Source organism: Sarcophilus harrisii, chromosome 2, assembly GCF_902635505.1.
Source record: "Sarcophilus harrisii chromosome 2, mSarHar1.11, whole genome shotgun sequence".
In the NCBI taxonomy this organism is placed as follows: Eukaryota; Metazoa; Chordata; class Mammalia; order Dasyuromorphia; family Dasyuridae; genus Sarcophilus; species Sarcophilus harrisii.
The window spans coordinates 389,511,849-389,530,641 of record NC_045427.1 but is presented as its reverse complement, the minus strand read 5'-3'; the positions used below and the strand labels follow the sequence as shown (position 1 = coordinate 389,530,641).

The following is an 18,793-nucleotide window of genomic DNA, read 5'->3' as shown; positions in this document are numbered from 1 at the left end:
TGGATGTTGGATTTTATCAAATGCTTTTCTGCATCTATTGAGATGATCATATGGTTTTTTAATTTGGTTATTAACATCCAATTATATTGATAGTTTTCCTAATTTGAACCAGCCCTCATTCCTGGTATAAATCCTACTTGATCATAGTGTATTATCTTGGAGATGATTTTCTGTAGTCTTTTTGCTAATATCTTATTTAAGATTTTAGCATCAATATTCATTAGGGAGATTGGTCTATAATTTTCTTTCTCTGTTTTCAGCCTACCTGGTTTTAGGTATCAGTACCATGTCTGTGTCATAGAAGGAATTTGGTAGGGACTCCTTCATTCCCTATTTTATCAAATAATTTATATAACATTGGGGCCAATTGTTCTTTAAATGTTTGGTAAAATTCACATGTAAATCCATCTGGTCCTGGGGGTTTTTTCTTAGGGAGTTGTTTAATTGCCTGTTCTATTTCTTTTTCTGAAATGGGACTATTCAAGCAATTACTTCCTCCTCTGTTAGTCTGGGAAGTCTATATTTTGGAGGTAGTCATCCATTTCACTTAGGTTATCAAATTTATTGGCATAAAGTTGAGCAAAATAACTCCTTATTATTTCTCTAATTTCCTCTTCCTTGGTGGAAAGTTCTCCCTTTTCATTTTTAAGACTACTAATTTCATTTTCCTCCCTCCTTTTTCTAATCAGATTTCCAAAAGGCTTATCTATTTTATTGGCTTTTCATAGAACCAACTCTTAGTTTTATTAATTAGTTCAATAGATTTTTTACTTTCAATATTTTAATTTCTCCTTTTTAATTTTAAATTTCCAATTTAGTATTTGATTGGGGTTTTAATTTGGTCTTTTTTAGTTTTTAGTTGCAAAGCCCAATTCATTAATCTTTTCTTTCTCTGTTTTATTCAAGTAAGCCTCTAAGGATATAAAATTCCTCTTATTACCGCTTTGGCTGCATCCCACAAATTTTGGTATGATGTCTCATCATTGTCATTATCTTGAGTGAAATTATTAATTGTACTATAATTTCGCTTCACCATCATTCTTTAAGATGAGATTGTTTAGTTTCCAATTACTTTTGGTCTATTTCCCCTAATTTTTGTTGAATGTAGTTTTATTGCATCATGATCTGAAAAGCATTTACTATTTCTGCTTTCTTTGCATTTAATTTTGGTCTTTATGTCCTAATATATGGTCAATTTTTGAATAGGTTCCATGAACTGCTGAGAAAGTATATTCCTTCTATCTCCATTCAATTTTCTCCAAAGATCCAACATACCTAATTTTTCTAATATCTGTTTACTTCTTAATTTCTTTTCTTATTTGTTTTGTGGTTTGATTTGTCTAATTCTGAGGTGCAAGGTTGAGATCTCCTACTATTACAGTTTTGTTGTCTATTTCTTCTTGCAACTCTCCTTAACTTCTCCTTTAGGAAGCTGAGTGCCATACCACTTGGTGCATATATGTTTAATATTGATATTGCTTCGTTGTTTATGCTGCCTTTAGCAGGATTGGTTTCCTTCCTTATCTCTTTTAATTAGATCAATTTTACTTTTGCTTGATCTGAGATAAGGATGGCTACCCCTCTTTTGACTCACCGAAGCATAATAGTTTTGCCCAGCCTTTTACCTTTACTCTATATGTATCCCCCTGCTTTAAATGTGTTTCTTGTAAACAACTATTGTAGGGTTCTGACTTTGATCAGTCCTATCTGCCTCCTCTTTATGGGGAGTTCATCCCATTCACATTTCACGGTTAGAATTACTAAATCTGTATTTCCTGCCATCCTAATAACCCCAGATTGTGCTTTACTTATTCTTGCCTCCCCAACCCTCTTTCCCCCTTTTAAACTTATAGCCCCTCTTGTATCCAATATTTATCCTCTTTATAATCCCTCCCTCCCCCTTTGAGTCTTCCCCCTTCCTTCCTTATTCTCTTTTTCTTTTCCTTTCCTCTCCCTGTTTTTAATAGGCGAGAATTTTCTCAAAACAAATGTCAATTTTTCCTTGAGCCAACTCTGATGAGTAAGATTCACACATGTTCCTCCCCCTCTAAATTCCCTCAGATATGATAAGTTTCCTTAGCCTCTTGTGGGATGTGGTTTCCCTCTTTTTTCCCTCCTTACCTTTATTCTGCCATGATCCCTTTTCCATATATACTTCCCTTTTTTTATGTTATATCAGTACTATCAAATTTTACATTATTTTTTGTATATCCACAACAGAAATACAATTCTCAAGAGTTATTTTACCTTTTTCTGCATCTCTTGAGTTCTATTCTTGGAATCAAATTTTGTTTAATTCTGGTTTTCTTCAGAAACAAATGGAATTCATTTGTTTCATTAAATTCCATCTTCTTCCCTGGAAGAAAATGCTCAGCTTAGCTGGGTAGTTTATTCTTGGCTGCATCCCAAGTTCTTGTGCCTTTCGGAATTTATATTCAGGCCCTTCTTTCCTTTAATGTAGAGGCAGCAGATCCTGGGTGATCCTTATTGTGGCACCTCCTTTAAATGGTTTTGGCTGCTTGTAAAATTTTTCCTTTATCTGATAGTTCTGAAATTTTGCCACAATATTCCTTGGTGTTTTATTTTAGGGTTTCTTTCAGAAGGTGTTCGATGAATTCTTTCAATGCCTATTTTACCTTCTGATTCTATTACATCTGAGTTCTCTTTGATGATTTCTTGTAAAATAGTATCTAGGCTCTTTTTTCATCATAGTTTTCGGAAGAGTCCAATAATCCTCAGATTATCCTCCTAGAATCTATTTTCCAAGTCTGTCATTTAAGTAGATAATTCATGGTTTTTCCAGTTTGTCATTTTTTGGTTTTGCTTGACTGATTCTTGCTGTCTCAATGTATCATTAGTTTCAATTTGTTCAGTTCAATTTTTAAAGAATTATTTTCTTCATTAGCTTTTACTTCTTTCTGTATATGTCCAATTGAGTTTTTGAATGTATTGTTTTGGTCTGTGGAATTTTTTCCATTTCACTAATTTTTTTTTAGTGTTATTTTCTTTTCCAATTCACCGATTCTACTTTCTTTTGTTCTTTGTCTTTTCATTCCGGATCCTACTTTTATGAATTCTTTATTTTTCCAATTACAATTCTTACTTTCCTGTGATTTTTTTTTCCAATTCAAATTTGCACTTCCTGGAATTTTTAACTTTTCCAATTTTATTTCAGGAGTTGTTTGCTCTCTTGTAAGGCTTCTCTTCCTTTCCCCATTTATCTTCTAATCTCTTTTGGACTTTTAATGGTCCTTCTTCTATGAGGCATTATGTAAGGAAGGACAGTCTGATCATTTTGCTGTTTGAGGGTCTCTTCAGGTTTGCTGACCTGTCTTTTTCTGCATAGGCTGTCGATTGTTCTTTTCATCTTTTATTCATGTTTTAAAGCCTTTAGGGTGGTCTCCTAGGCAAGGGGTTACCAGCCCTGCCAGAGCAGGGGAAAGATTTAAGCGATTTCCCTCCGAGGTATTGGAGTGCTCTGGGTGAGGTTTTCCTTCCCCCAACAGGATGGATTCAGCACTGGCGAGCTATCAAACTGCTTAGTAGGGCTGAGTGGATTATCGATTGCCCTAGGCTAGAGACAAGTGGTGAAAGTGTCACTGCCCCAGGCCGGGCCTCTTGTGGGACTGTGGTTTAGCAGCTGAGCGCAGACCGCCGCCCGGAACTCTGCCCCAGTGTCTCTGCCCAATCAAATCGGCCCTGGAAAAGCTCTATGGCCCAAGCCGAGCTCCCCACTGTGCAGATTGGAGGCTAACCCGGCTGCGTCCTCCTGCCGTGCAGGATCACAACTGCCCAAGGAAAAGCCCTACTGCGGGTTGGGGCTCTTGGCGCTTTGCTGAGATCTGTGCTTTCACCCTCGGGTTTGAGACTCTCCTGGAACCTAATTTCTCTCCCCGTCTCTGACCTCCCCCCTGGCCCCGTAACCAACCTTTTTGGCGGATTGCAGATTTTCTTTGGCAGGTGAGTTGTTCTACTTCTTATCTTTCCGAATTGTAGCAGTCAAGACTATTTTTGAGGCTCGATATAATATTGGTAACGAGGGTAAGAGAAGAGCTTAGAAAGACGCGTGTGTCTTCTCCGCCATCTTGGCTCCGCCCCCCCAATCCAATATATCTTAAACATATACAATTCTTCTATACATATTTCCATAATTATCATGCTGCACAAGAAAAATCTGATCAAAAAGGAAAAGAAGTAAGAAAGGGGAAAAAAGCAACAACAACAGAAAGGTGAAAATATGTTGTAATCCACATTCAGTTCCCATAGTCCTCTTTCTGGATGCAGATGACTATCTCCATCATAATTTTATTGAAATTGGACTGAATCACCTAATTGCTGGAAGTTCATCACAATTGATCATCACGTACTCTAGTTGTTGCTGTGTACAATATTCTCTTGGTTCTACTCACTTCACTTAGTATCAGTTCATGTAAGTCTCTCCAAGGCTTTCTGAAATCATCCTGCTGATTGTTTCTTATAGAATAATAATAATCTTTTACATTCATATACCTTAATTTATTCATTCATTCCCCAACTGATGGGCATTCACTTACATTCAAGTTCCTTGCCACTACAAAAAAAGGCTGCTACAAACATTTTTGCACAAAAAGGCCTATGATTTCATTTCAGCTATACTGTGCATAAAACATATGACCATGGACAAGATATTAACCTTTTTGAGGTAATTTTATATATTTTCTTTCATATAAAAATAGAAAAAATAACATTCGTATAGCTGAAATGTCTTGTGAAAAAATCACTTTATAAGTCATGAAGCAAAAAGCTATCAAATTGTGCATACTCTTTGACCCAGCAATGTTACCACTGGACTTATATCCCAAAGAGATTTTAAAGAAGGGAAAGGGGTATGTATGTGCAAGAATGTTTGTGGCAGCCCTCTTTGTAGTGGCCAGAAACTGGAAACTGAGTGGATGCCCATCAATTGGAGAATGGCTGAATAAATTGTGGTATAAATATTATGGAATATTATTGTTCTGTAACAAATGACCAGCAGGATGATTTCAGAAAGGCCTGGAGAGACTTACAGAACTGATGCTGAGTGAAATGAGCAGAACCAGGAGATCATTATGTACTTCAACAACAATACTATATGATGATCAATTCTGATGGACGTGGCCATCTTCAGCAATGAGATGAACCAAATCAGTTCCAATAGAGCAGTAATGAACTGAACCAGCTACACCCAGCAAAAGAACTCTGGGAGATGACTATGAACCACTACATAGAATTCCCAATCCCTCTATTTTTGTCCGCCTGCATTTTTGATTTCTTTCATAGGCTAATTGTACACTATTTCAAAGTCTGACTCTTTTTATATAGCAAATTAATGGTTTGGACATGTAATACATTTATTGGACATGTATATATTTAATTTATACTTTAATATATTAAACATGTATTGGTCAACCTGCCATCTGGGGGAAGGGGTAGGGAGAAGGAGGGAAAAAGTCGGAACAAAAGGATTTGCAACTGTCAATGCTGAAAAATTACCTGTGTATATATCTTGTAAATAAAAAGCTATAATAAAATAAAATAAAATAAAAAAGTCATGAAGCAGTATGAGAAAAATAATAGTTCCTGTTCTCTAAGGAGCTTCTAATTTCGTGTGATGAAGACATGTATATGTATGTGTGTGTATATATTTGTGTGTATGTATGTATAGATGTATGAGGTGAAATAAATATAAAGATGAAAATCCAGAAGGAATTTTATAATTTGAGGAGAGGGAGACCATTTCCACTCTAGGAAACAAGAAAATTTTATAGAAGAGTCGAACCTTTGAATGAATGTGAGGGAGGATGGAAAAAAGAAAAAGACAGGTAGAGAAAGTCTATGTCAGACCTCAAAAACATTCCTAAGGTAGGACTTGAATATAGAAGAGAGCATCATGAGTTTGGGGGGAGGAAGAGCAGTACAGTGTGTCCTAAATCGAATACATGAATAAGAGTGACATTAGATAAACCTGGAATAATTTAGGAATCTACAGTGGTAGATTTTATGTGATAAAACTAATGTTTACCTCACATTCCCTACCTCGCCACCACTTAGCAGATATTAACTTCTTGTAAAAGAAGACAAAAAAAAAAGACTGACTGGCTCCTGTTTTCCCAACACAGCTTACTGGTCAGTTAAAGGCAGTGGATTCCTTTGGGGTGTTAGATTTATGAATACCATATAAGTCATCATGTACTTGCTCATATTTTGACCTGATGGCCAGATGGGGACAAAGGGAGCATGTCCAGGAAAGATAAATACCACTGTATATTTGTTGTATATTCTTGTTGAGTTTGGGTAAAGTAAACAATATAAAAAGTAAAACCACATGAGTCTAAGATCATGGGAGCACAGTACACAATGTGTATTAAGTAGCTGGAAGAGAGTTTAGATTATCATATGGCCATACGATCATAGCTTTATAAAAGGAAGGTACTTTCAAAATTAGTATACTTATCTTATAGTTGAGGAAACTGAGGTCTAAAGAATTTGAATGCTTTACCCGAGTCACAAAACTAGCAGTACTAGGATATGATTTGGGTTTTCTGTTTCCAAATCCAATGATCTTTCATTTATATCATTCTACCTCTCAATATAACACATCCTGCTGTCATAACTAGTAAGGAAAGTACCCAACCTTTTGGAAAACAAGGATAAGCAATGAGTTTATTACATTGGTTTCCACTGTCAATGTCTCTCTTGCAGCATCCAGATCTCAAGCGGACCCATCTGGGCGTGATTCCCAGGGATGGAGGCTAATCTCTCAAAGATGCTGCAAACAGAGGCATGATTGCTGGAAGTCAGAATAGCTTAGTTGGCAGCTATAATTGTACCTCTCCAATGATGGTGCTAATTTTCTCCTCCAGCTCTCTTACACACCTTCTTTAATGAATACATGTTCCTTTGATTAAATTAACATTTTCGTCTACCTAATTAGCCTGAAAAACCTATGCTGAGCTGATCTGGAAGCAACTTCATTACTGCTCATTGGTGCATGTTTGCTACCAATCACTGTCAACTCGATAGGCGAATGATTAGGAGAACATTAAGTTTGGCTAATTTGGCTTTCCATGACAATCATCAAGCTCTCAGTGATCAGCCAATCCAAATTCAGAATCGACCCTATAAGACAGTGACAGATGTTTTAATCACACAGTTTCATTCATTAATGCCCATCAGTCTGGTTGGCCAGGTTCACTACTGAATAGCCTGATTTGAAACAAAAACTAATTAAATATCATCTCCCTAATTATCTTCTACATTCACCCTTCCATTGAGCAGGAGGGCTGAGATAATGACAAATGGAAAATGCATCCCCAAATGGGAAGGGCTGTTGGACTGATGCATTAACTATCAACTCAGAGACATTCTTTTCATGTAAGGTTAGTAAATGGGGACTGTTCAGCTGGCAGCTGGTGATTTCTAGGACAGGATATATTTTTAAAAAAGCAGATGTAATTCCTATGTGGACTATGTTAATGTACACAATACTCAGAGTTCAATACATAATAACTTAATAAAGACACAGATTTATAGAATGCTTTTACCTCCAAAAAGAATTTAATATTCATTTTTGGGGAGATTACCATCCCTATTAGTTCAGAGAAAGAAAGGGCCTTGCCTCCGTCAGGCAAGTAGAGAGCATTAGAATGAGAATTTGGACTCTGAATCTTTGTATTCCACCATATTATCTCTTTCTTATTTGCTGTAACTTGGGTCTAAAACTGAAGCAAAGAAGCTGGTCACTCTCTGGAGATCTTGCTACATTCCATATTTCCTTCCCTTCCCTTTTCTCCTCTCCTTTCTTGTTTCAGTCTAAAGAAATTCCAAATCAGAACTATTTTTTTTCTTCAACTGACAATTTTTTTTTTCACTACAATTCTCTCACCTCCAATATTTGAAAACACAGAACAAGGAAAAATTTTTTTAAAAAATTTGATTTTCATTGTGATAGGTCATTTCATTTTCACAATAACTGTTGGTGATGATGGTGGTAATTTATATTGCATTTAAGGTTTGTAGAATGCATTACTCATATCATCTCAGTGAATTGGTACCTTTTGCAAAAAGTGCACAGAATCTCAAAGATTGTTCACTCAAAAAGTGAACAGAATCTCAAAGAAAGTCTGTGTTCAGTGTCACACATCTTGTAACTATCTGAGATAGAATTCAAACCATATTCTTCTTAACTCCAAGTCTAGTTATTGATCTACCATACCATATTGACCAATTGGTCATTGCACGATTCCATTAGGTACCTTAAGGGTACCAGGAAAAATGCAAAAGCTGACTGGGAGAGCCACATGGCACTTTTTAATCTATTATTATCCCTTCATATTTTATTTTAAACTCTTTTTTTTTTCAGATAAGCCCTTGAAGATAACAAGGCCTAATTAAGAACACTAAAATGTACAACAGTTTAATGAATACTACTATAAGGCTTTGTTCAGGATATTGATTTATAACCTTTTCTATCTATCTACATACATACACATAATCATGTATATATCCATGAATAGTTATAAACAAATAGATATACACACATATATATACATATATACACATATATATGCATATATTCATAACAGTAAAAATATAGACATATATACAAGTATGTAAATGTGTCTAATATTGTATATATTACCTGTATATTTGTATATACACTGATGATCTATGCTCTTTCTCAAGACTAATTGCCTAGTTGCTATTTCTAGTCATTGCCTGTAAGAGAAGAAAATGGCAGGATCAAGCCACTGGAAGAAAACATAGGCAAACCTCACTAATTTTGACAAATTAAGGCCAAGCTGAATGAGTGGCGGAGATGATTGTTGACAAGCTCTGAAGGCAATTTTAGGAGAGATTGCTATGTGAGATGTGCATGTTACAAGCATGAATATGTATGGCATCAGTCAACACTAAAGCCAGCGTAGCAAGACATAAGTTTAAGACAAAAGCATCTACTATCCTGCCCACTTCAAATCCTCTTTGATGTATATAGCTGGATGGTAATCACCAACCCTCTTCACTTTTAATGCATTAAATGCCTTAAATGTCCCCTTTACCTCAGATCCTGGTGACAGAAACTCATTATTAATTTATTTAGGTTAAGATATTAAGTATATTAGGAAAAATGTAAAAGTTGACAGAGCTATTTGGCACTTTTTATCTGCTATGACCCCTTCACATTTTATTTGAAACTGTGTTTTTTTTTTTTCAGATAATCCCTTGAAGAAAAGAGCAAGACCTAAGGGAATAGCATACGTATGCTTTGATGGGTGAAAGCAAAAGGAATTAGAAAAAGATATGAGGTAGGTAATGCTGCCTAAAAAAAAGTAGCTACTCTGATTCTTGAGGGTCCTAAAAGGAAGGAGGAGATAGTATAAGAATACTGGGGATAGAAGTAAGGAAATGCTAGAGATAAAAGTGAGAAAATGCTGAAGGCGAAACTAAGGGAAGACAGTAAAATTTAATCTGTCTTATTCACAGTTTTGCCTTGAGCTGACCCTTAAAGTATCATGATATAGTATATATAATAGAATATATTTCATATATGTAAATAAATATTCATATATATATATATATATATATACATCCATATATAATGTGTGTGTCTGTATAAATGACTACCTTAACTTTTTAAGCAAAAAGTACAAGACATAACTATATATTCCACTATGATCATACCAAATAACCCAGGTGTAGCTGCATATATTGTACTTCTGTTATATATGTAGATGTTGTCCCTTCTTTTAGAATGCAGTCAAGTCCTTGATGTCAGGAATGATTTTATTTTGTCTTTTTAACTTCAGTGCTTATTTGAATGACTAACATGGAATATATCAATATATGCTGAACAGTTTGGCTTTCTTTATTTTGCCTTGATTTATATGTCTTTGAACATTTCTATGTAGTCTTCATATTCACCATTTCTTATTGTAAAGTAAGAAATGATGCTCATTTACTACAATCTATTTAATCATTCCTCAACTACTTAATTTCCAATTCTTTATTATTACAAAAATATGATTGTGTTCACTTCAGAGTATATAAGAACTTTCTTTTCATCCTTGACCTTCTTATGGTTTATGCACAGCAGAAAGATGTTTGGGTAAAAACATAAGGACATTTCCAGCAATTAGTATAATTCAAATTACTTTCCAGAGTGATTAGACCAATGCATAATTCCACCAATTATTGCTCTAGTGTGTAATCATTCTGGTTAGAAATGGGGCTACTCATAAGACTATCATACTGTTGATCATCAGGGAATTGTTGACTACTACATTACTGACCTGGGTAGACTGACTCTTCTTTAGGCATTATGGTTGCTTCATATTTTGGGAATTCCTGATATTGAGGCTGAAATTAGTGTGGAAATCTTATCAAAATAGTTCACCAAAGTTCAATATTCTGAAACTCAAGATATCTTACCAGTACCAGACTTCTCAATAGATAAGATTACAGATATAATTCACTATGACTTTCTCAGAAACATTAATTAATAATGTTGGAGTATATCAATACATGCCAAACAGTTTGGTTTGATTCTGTTCTAGCCAACTGACATTTATGGCTTTCAGGATTTAGCCTGGAGCTTTCAATTCAGCTCATGGGCCCTGCCCTCATGGAGTGCATATTCTAGGAGAGTCAATTAGATAAGTACACAGAAAAATGTCATAGAAATGAGAGTATCTGAGAAGATCCGTTTATCATTTTAAATCTTAGAGCTCTTAGAGCTTCAACCCAATCAGCCTTCATGTGGTCACCTGTTTTGTCTTTTTAAATTTATTTCCACTTTAAGAAAAACTAGTAGAACAATTTATAGTATGACATAAATATTGTAAAGATGAATAATTCTGAAAGATTTAAGAAGTGTGATTAACATAATGATTGAACACAATTCTGCAGGAGTAAAGATAATGAATTATATCCAATTCCAAACATAGAAATGGTGGGCTAATATGTAGAATTATAAACAGATTTTTAAACATAGTCAATATTGCAATTTGTTTTGTTTGAATATGCTTATTATAAGAATTTTCTTCCTTTACTCTTCCCTATTCCTCTACTCTTTCCCTTCTTTTCCCTTTGCCTTCTTTTAGTTTTGCTTTCTTGCCCTCCCTTCCTCTTCCCTGTCTTTCCTCCCCCTTCGCTGCTTTCTACTACCTCATAGCATATGAACAGATGAAAAAAATATAATCAAATTCATCAGCTACATTATTGCTATTAATGATAATAATCATTATTTATATAGAATTTTAAAGATGACAAAAACATTTTTAGTATACTGTTCTATTCTCTTTGATCTTCACTATAATTCTTTTTGAAATAGATGCTAGTATTATTCCTATTTTACAGTTGAGGAAATTAAGTCTCAAGGAGGCTAACTCATATCTCCAAGGTTGCTTAACTAGCAACTGCTTGAAGCAGGATTAGAACTCAAGACTTCACGAATCTTTTTCCAGCATTCTTTTCTTTTCTTTTCTTTTTTTTTTTTTTTTTGTGTGTGGGAAGAGGGAGGTAAGAGAAAGAAAAAAAAAATAGACAATTGATTGTTTGAAAACATAAACGAATTTCTAAAATAAAAAGAATTGTATCTTACACAACAGATAACTTCCATGTCTACTTAGTGTTCCATCCTATATACATGACAATTTTATTGGTAAACTGGAAAGACCTCTATATTCAGAATCCTAGATCCTGGCTTCATCTTTTAGCTTTGCCACTCACAACTTCTGTGACCATTCCTCTAATATAAGATTGTAAATTTTAGAGCTAAAAAAAGAGTAAAGAAATTGTCCAATTGAGTTTGGGAAGATGAAGCCACAGAGAAGGGATGGAAGCTGACCCTTCAACAAGTCAATGTCTGACCTAAGGTTCGTATCTGGGTCTGCCAACTCCAAATCCAATCCCCTTCCGCTACATCACATTGGATTTTCATAACCGTCTTCTATAAAATGTCCCCCTGAGCCTATTCGGAGTTTGTCTTTATTTTCAGGCTCTACTGAACTAAGCATTTGATTTAGAGGAAATAACAGGTTGGAAAGAAAGACACTGGGAAACTTCAACATAACAGATGCTTGTTTGTAGACATCTGATTGAGCTGAATTGAAAGCCCCAGCCTAAATCCTGAAAGCCATAAATGTCAGTTGGCTAGAACAGAATCATAACCATCTTTAAGCATAGATCGCCAATAGAAAAGCATTCCAGAATCATAACAAGGAAAATGGTTCTTTATTTTGTCATCACTCCTGGGGTCTAACTCAATTCTTACAGGGGGAAGCCGTTTTTATTTCCTCAGAGCTACTAACTCTAGCTTGCAGCTAATTGTCTTACCAATTACATGGCAAACACTCCTTTTAAAATGTCATACTGACAATAATGCATTGATTTCTTACTGCTGGAAAAAAATAAACTAAACTAAACATTGGTGGCACAGTGCTACCCTATGAATTCAGAAGTAAAGCAAAGCAGTGTGTGAGTTGTGTGTGTATGTATTTACAAATAGTTATTGCAAAGGGAAGTAAACTCTAGATCAAAAGGATTTTAATGTAAATAATATGCAGATATTTAGCAAATGCATCTATTATCTTTTATGATGTATAGAAGTTTAATAACATGGGCTGCTTGCTATGTTATTAGTTAATCAATATCATCAATTAATCAGTTTTTAAGTGAGTACCAGGCACCCTTAAGAGACAAATACAATAAAAGAAAAAAAATCCTTATACACATAATTTACATTCTACTAAGGGAGATAACAAGTGTACAGAGAATAGTATTTAGGGAATAAGTACAAATTTGTACAAAGTACCTTAAAAACAGGTAGTTTGGGAGGGAAGATACTAGGAGCTAAGAAGATCAGGAAGTGATAACAATTTGTGAGTTTTCATGATGTCATATTATTATTATCTTTTAACTCTACATAGAGTGAATAGAATGTTGGACTTAGGTTTCTGAAATTCTGAGTCCTCTTTGAGCCTTGATACCAAGGATATCAACCACAAATGGGATACTAGCATCTATCATAAAGGATTTTAGTGAAGATGCAAGAGAATAGGAAAGTATACTAATATGATTTTCAAACTTCAAAGCTCTTTACAAATGCCAGTTATTAGTATTATTAATGATGATGATAATAATGGTGGTTATCATCATTTTCTCATTCTATGTGCTTTGAGTTTATAGAAAAATAGTCCTGGAACAGTTGGTTTTATATCAATATTCTTTTGTATTTAATATTCAATGAATTGTTTGCACAGTTAGTTAAGATTATTGCTTTTTATAATTAAATAAAACATTGGGATATGAATTCATCTTCTGTGATATTACTCAAAGAATCTTTGAAATTACTGCTATTGCAGTAGCACGGTATGACACTGATATGTACTTCATCCTGTTCCCACATGCTTTTTACTCCATGTCAATTAGAATTTATGAGTATTCTAAGGACTTGTACAAGTAGGAAAAACAATTGCTTTTTTAGATGACTAAAAGAATTAGGATCTAAGATCATCCTTAGTAGACTCACTGAAAGCATGCTCTTCCTAGTTGTTTATATAGAGCTTTAAAGTTTGCATAATGCTTTACAAATATTTCATTTTATTGTCATAACAACCCTAAAGAGTAGGTATTATTATTCTCTCCATGTTATGGATAAGGAAACTGAGGCATACAGAGACTAGAAAACTAGCCCAAAGCCATAGTCAGGAAGAGTTTGAGGCAGGTTTTGAAATAAGTTCTTCCTGGCTCTAAGTCCAGTGTTCTACCTATAGCACCACCTCATTATCATTATTACAACCAATCATCATGACTAGTCAGAGTACTAGGACCCACAAGCTTGAATCCACCAGTCATCTTCCTGACAATTGCTCTGTGGCCAACATAATTCTCTTACATATTCCTGTAAGGAATCCTGACATCAAAGAAGGATTCCACCTTCTTTGCATTTAAATATTTTGGTGCTCAGATGACACAGTTGTCATTGCCTATTCTTAGGGGTTTTGACTTTGTAAGGACTGCCAAAGTTTGTGTTTCCCTGATATAATCTTCAATGAGAAGAAATATTGAAGTATAAAGAAAAACTTGTATTTAAAGCAGAGGATGTGGTCTAGATTTCTATCACTTTATAAGTTATGAAACAGACAAGTTATTTCATTTTTTAGTACACATAGGATATGTGGGTGGGGGTGGGAGGAGTGTGTGTGTGTGTGTGTGTATTTGGACTAGACTGTTTCCCAGGTCCCTTTCAGCCACAAATCCTACAAGAAATCAAGCTCTTCTTTCTATTTTGATTAAATATAAAGGGAAGATTTGAGTGGCCAAAAAAAAAAAAAATGACATATTTTACTTGGTGGTGCCACTTGGCATTTCATAGGACCATATTATCACAGATTTAGAGCTAACAGGGATTTCAGAAACTGTTTAGTTCAAACCCCTCATTTTACACAAAAGAAAACTCTGGACCAGAGGTACTGACTTATTTAAGAGGCCATCAGGGTGTTAATGGATAGACACAAGATTCAAATCCAGTTCTCCTGTATTTAATTTTAGCTCTCATTTCCCTGTATCATTTAATCTTCTTTTTTTGGTGATGATTTAAATCTAAATTTGGAACCATTTTAATTTACATTACTGTCATCATTGTGTTTATTGTATCCCCCTGGTTACACTTTCTTTGCTCTTCACCACTTTATGTTCCCATATCTCTGAATTTTTCATATTCCTCATTTCACTTCACCTTTGAAATCCCTTTACTTTATGGCTGACTTACCAGTATATGGCTAGATAAAACTACACAGTGGATAATCAATCAACACTTGCTGACTGGCTCTATACAAACCATTGTTTTGTCAGGGTCCAATTGTATCATGTTCAGACACTAGAGGGGCAATCGTTCAACACTTGACATTTTATGCTTACTCTGTGCCAAAAAAAAAAATATATATATATATTATATATAATATATAATATATAATATATAATATAATATATAATATAATATATAAAATAAATATAATATATATTATATATAATATATATATATATATATATATATATAACACAGGGAGACAATGCCAAAAGTGCACAGACAGACCTAGGAGAAAGTGCTATGAAAAACCCTTAAAGACTTTAAGTCACTCATTTATAACACTGAACACATATTAACACAAACCTCAAGGAAACGGAGGGAAAGTTCACTGTGACTTCTGCTTTCTCATCTCCTCTCAAGATTGGATCTTAAAATGAGAGCAATAATGTAAAACATTTTGGATGCTTAAATGGATCTGATATGAGCTGATTCTTATGGATGCTCCTCCCAGTGTGTAGAATAATAGTAATAAAAGCTGATCATTATATATAGTACTTTACAATTTTGAAAACACTTTACATACATTACCCTATTTGTGCCTCAAAACAATTCAGTAAGGGAGGTACTCAAAGCTATATGCCTATTTTATGTATGCAGAAATTAAAATATCAGAGAAGCTTAAAGAGTACACTTAAAATTGAATGAACTTGAACCCAGGAATAGCTGGGTCTAAATCCTTGCTTAGACCATTGAGGAACTCTGAGTGTCAAATCACTTAACCACTTAGTTGCTAAGTTTCCCCTTATATGTAAAATGAAAAACTTGATCTACGTGGTTGCTAAGGCGTATTTCTAGTACTAAAGGTGGAATGATCTCAAATTAAGTAATTTTCCATTGACCATAGGATTCAAAACCAGTCTTCTGATTTCATCTTGCACTGTTTCTAATATACCATGCTATTTTGATAAGTTGTAGTCCTTCTTAATTTTTTTCCCCACTTCTCTTTGATGTTTTTGAAGTCAGCTAGATGATACACTGAAAGGCCAACTTAAATTCATATTCTATCTCAGACACTTAAACAGCGGTATGACTTTGGGTAAGTCACTCTTAATTTCTGCCTGTCTCTGTAAAAATGAGAAAAATAATAGCACTTTACTTCCCAGTATTGTTGTAAGAATAAAATAATATTTGTAAAACACATTTCAAATTTTAGGGCACAATTCCTAGAACATAGTAGGAACTTACTAAATGTTTGTTCATTTTTATTTATTTTGTGGGACAACTATTTCAAAGCCAAGAACACTTACTGGGAATTTTCCAGCTGAACTTCAGCCAAAAAATTTTTACATATCTTTTTTACAGCAAATCTCTCTCCTGCTCCCTCTCTTCTGGAGCTGATGGTAGTACCAAGCAAACTTTAAATAATTCATTGCTTTTCACAGTTTCTCTGTGAAGTATCACTGTCTTCATTATCTCTAAGTACTTGTATAGAACTTTGTATTTTGCAAAGTACATTCTAATAATTCTTTAATTATTGAAAGAAGAGGACACAACACTGCCTTATCATTGTGAATATTGTCCCTGCAAGCAACTATGATGAAATGTAGAATTTTTGGAACAAGGAAACTACAGAGAAATGGAAGATTTTCCCTTGGGGATGAGCAAAAGATTTTCCATGCCATATTTCAAAAGAAATGCATGATGTGCAAAATTAGAGAAGTTATCCCAAATGATCATATAGGCTATCTGTGTCCAACCTGTGATAAAACATTTTCAGCTCTTATTGATCTGATCAGCCACAGTCGGACACACTGCAACTCGACTCTAACATAGTGATGTCATTTTGGTCCTCTTCAAAAATGAAGGACAACAACCAATCAATCAAGTGTCTTTGTATAATCAGGGTACAGTATAGAAGAGAACCAATAGTTTTCAAGTACTTTGAAATTCAGGATGAAAATGAGTTTCTAAAAGAAAGTTATGTCTCCTTTTTTCTCTATATCAAGATTTCAGATGGGAAAAAGAAAATTGAACAACCCCAAAGTTTTCTTATAACATTCAAAGTTGGGAAAAATTATCCTTCAACTGAGTATAATATGCATCTTACTTCTGACTTTGTGAAATGCTTTCCCAGACCTATCAAAAATAGGTTTTAATTAAGAAAGAAATAATACTTGAGAGGAAAAAATGTGACTAATGACAACAAAAATTGACTCTGCATTCTGATCATACCTTTGAAACAATGTTTACAATTCAAGTCCTAAGGTTCATTTTCATTCAAGGAGTATACTGAATTTTATTCTGTTTTTTTGGTTCCGTGACATCACTATCAATGTAAGATTTAGAATGTCTATCCATTTGCACTTCTAATCCCTAACCAAAATTTTGTATTTTCACAGAGCAGGTTTCAATTTTGAGAAATTCTTTTCTATCTCTTTCCCCCCAATCTTTTATTTTTCTAAATCCATCCAATGATATTTTTCAACATTCACCTTTGCAAACTTTGTGTTTGAAATCTTTCTCCTCCCTTCTCCCTTTCCCCTTTCCCCAAAACAGCAAGCAATAATCATATAGTTTAACTATGTGTATTTCTTCTAAGCATATTTCCATATTCATCTTGTTGTGAAAGAAAAATCATGTCAAAGAAGAAAAAAAAAAACCATGAGAAAGAAAAAAAAAACTCAAGCAAACAAATAAATAACAACAAAGATGAAAATGCTATGCATTGATCTACATTCAGTCTCCATGGTTCTCTCTGTGAATATGGATGGCACTATCCATCCCAATTCTAATGGAATTTTGGCTAACTCTTTTTAGGGTGCTAAATTCCTTTTAGGGTTAGCCCACCTATCAATGACATTCTCTCTAGACAACTTTCCCTTAATGGCATTTTCCTCCTAGTTACTGCTAGGGAATTTGTCTTCTTTGTTAATTGTTAAAATCCTTTTCTTTGATAAAAACTCTTATGGATTTAACCCATTTTTAGCAGTGTAATAAAAATTTTGTCTCATGATTTGGAGGATGTCTAAGCCTAAAAATTATTTTGAGACAACCTGCAATACTGGCCTGTTACCCCAATGTACTTTTGGGGTTATCACCCTATATGCCATCATTTTAGTGACCCTGTACCCCTGTCCAGGGAGAATCTAACTGTATTCCAATAACTTCAACAACCTCTGACTCTGCTTTATCAAATAAGTTATATAATATTCTTCAACATTGTTGTCTCAGGGAACAGGAAGGTCCAAAATAGGGAAAGAAATGGAAAAATGGCCAATGAAGGAATCAGAGACATGGAACATTTATTAAGTTCACCATCTTATATAGGTACAGTTACAATAGCAACATTTATCAAAACAATTACTCACTGATCACAGATCATCATAACAAATAATAATAATAATATTGAAAGATTTAAAATACTGGAGCAATTACCAAAAATGACAGAGACATGATATGAGCACATGTTCTTGGGAAAATGGTGCCAACAGAACAGACATTCTTGATGCAGGGTTTCCACAAAATTTTCATTTTGTAAAAAACAAAATAAATCAAAACAAAAAATCTGTGAATACAATATCTCTGAAATATAATAAAATGAGATACACCTGGAAAAAATTATCACACTTCTATCTAGGGATTTTTCTGGGAATCTCAGAATTTCCCCTATTTTAAATATCCTCAGAAATAATAAAGGGTACTCAATTCCCATTCAAACATCCAGGCTAATGATACATTGAATATAGAACAAACTTTATTTAATCCAACAGAAATTCTTTTCTCTGAAGTAAGTCCCACTCATATCTACTCCTAGACATGTGATTCCTCAAGGTTTAGAGCATTGTCTTAAGACTGTGGACCTCACAATAAGAGAAAAAAAACACAGTCCCTAAAAAGTCAACCCCTTTCCCTAAGGATTTGCCCTTTCTATGTATTTTCTAGTATTAGTAAAGATAATATATAGGT

At 34.3% G+C, this 18,793-nt stretch overlaps 1 protein-coding gene and 1 long non-coding RNA gene across 3 annotated transcripts in view; one reads left to right on the top strand and one right to left on the bottom strand.

Moving 5' to 3' along the window:
- The window catches only part of SGCD (sarcoglycan delta), a 1,334,163-nt gene that overhangs the window by 355,478 nt on the left and 959,892 nt on the right, over nucleotides 1-18,793 (bottom strand). The window lies entirely within an intron of this gene.
- The window catches only part of LOC116421057, a 32,285-nt gene that overhangs the window by 10,703 nt on the left and 2,789 nt on the right, over nucleotides 1-18,793 (top strand). The window contains exon 2 of the long non-coding RNA XR_004231376.1: nucleotides 9,233-9,323. This is a non-coding gene — a long non-coding RNA (uncharacterized LOC116421057). The remainder of the gene's footprint in view (nucleotides 1-9,232; nucleotides 9,324-18,793) is intronic.